Below are 1,059 nucleotides of genomic sequence, written 5' to 3'. Positions count from 1 at the left end.
ATTATTATTAGTTTTCATGCTACATATTTTATTTATTATAATATTATAGTCTAATTTTGATTGCATGTCCCTTCGTAATGTATCTTTAAAGGGCACCGAAACAAACCATGATATACCAATTAAAACTGTAATAGAAATTGTACTGCTTCTCTACAGTGAAAGCAAAGCACGCGTGTGTGCATGTAGCATGCGTTGATCGTGTGTTGGAACAAATAATATATGTATAGCTGACTCTGTGTGTGTGTGTGTGTGTGTGTGTGTGTGTGTGTGTGTGTGTGTGTGTGTCGATACGACTAATTTTTGTGGTCCAGCTTTTAAGATGGCAGAAATCGGGATGTCTTAAGATTACTGATTGGTGAGCCCTCGACTTCACACTTCCTGTTATGTAATATTATTATGCTGTTTATATAAAGGAACTGCACTTGTAAATGATAATTCTCAAGATGGTTAAAACAGCTTACTTGGAAGTAAATTGTAAATCACAAGTTAAATTCAAATCTACGGTCCCATCGTTACATTTTTAAATGCTGGGAGTGCATAGATATTTAGCATGCGTTGTCCTTAGGCTTTTCGTTCCCTTACATCTTTGTCCTTGTTCCCTTTATGTTTACAGTGGTCTGATGGTTAGGGAGCACGAGTTAATAGGTGATGAGTAGCAAGATCGGTGGTCTAGTGTATAGGTTGTCGGACTCGCATGTACAATGTCATGGTTCGAACCCCGTCAAGGGCCCAACGATGTATGTTTTAGAAAGGGACTGTACACGAATTTTCCTCTCTTCACCGAGGCGGAAATGGGTACCCGGCTATAGACAGCGAAGGGTCTTGTCAGTTTATTAGCGTCTGAGTGCTTAATCAGCTGTTTGCATTCCACGCTTTTCGGGAAACTGGGGATGTTTCTGCTGAGTATTCTCGTGTCTGCTGGGGGTAATAATGTAGATAGTCACTAGATCTTGCTCTGCAGCGGGGATATGCGCTATACAAATGATATGTACAGAACAAATTATTATAACTGTTATATACAAATGCTATTTATTATTATTATTATTATTATTATTATTA

Source organism: Aplysia californica, unplaced genomic scaffold (assembly GCF_000002075.1).
Source record: "Aplysia californica isolate F4 #8 unplaced genomic scaffold, AplCal3.0 scaffold00010, whole genome shotgun sequence".
In the NCBI taxonomy this organism is placed as follows: Eukaryota; Metazoa; Mollusca; class Gastropoda; order Aplysiida; family Aplysiidae; genus Aplysia; species Aplysia californica.
Note: the sequence above shows the minus strand (reverse complement) of the source record.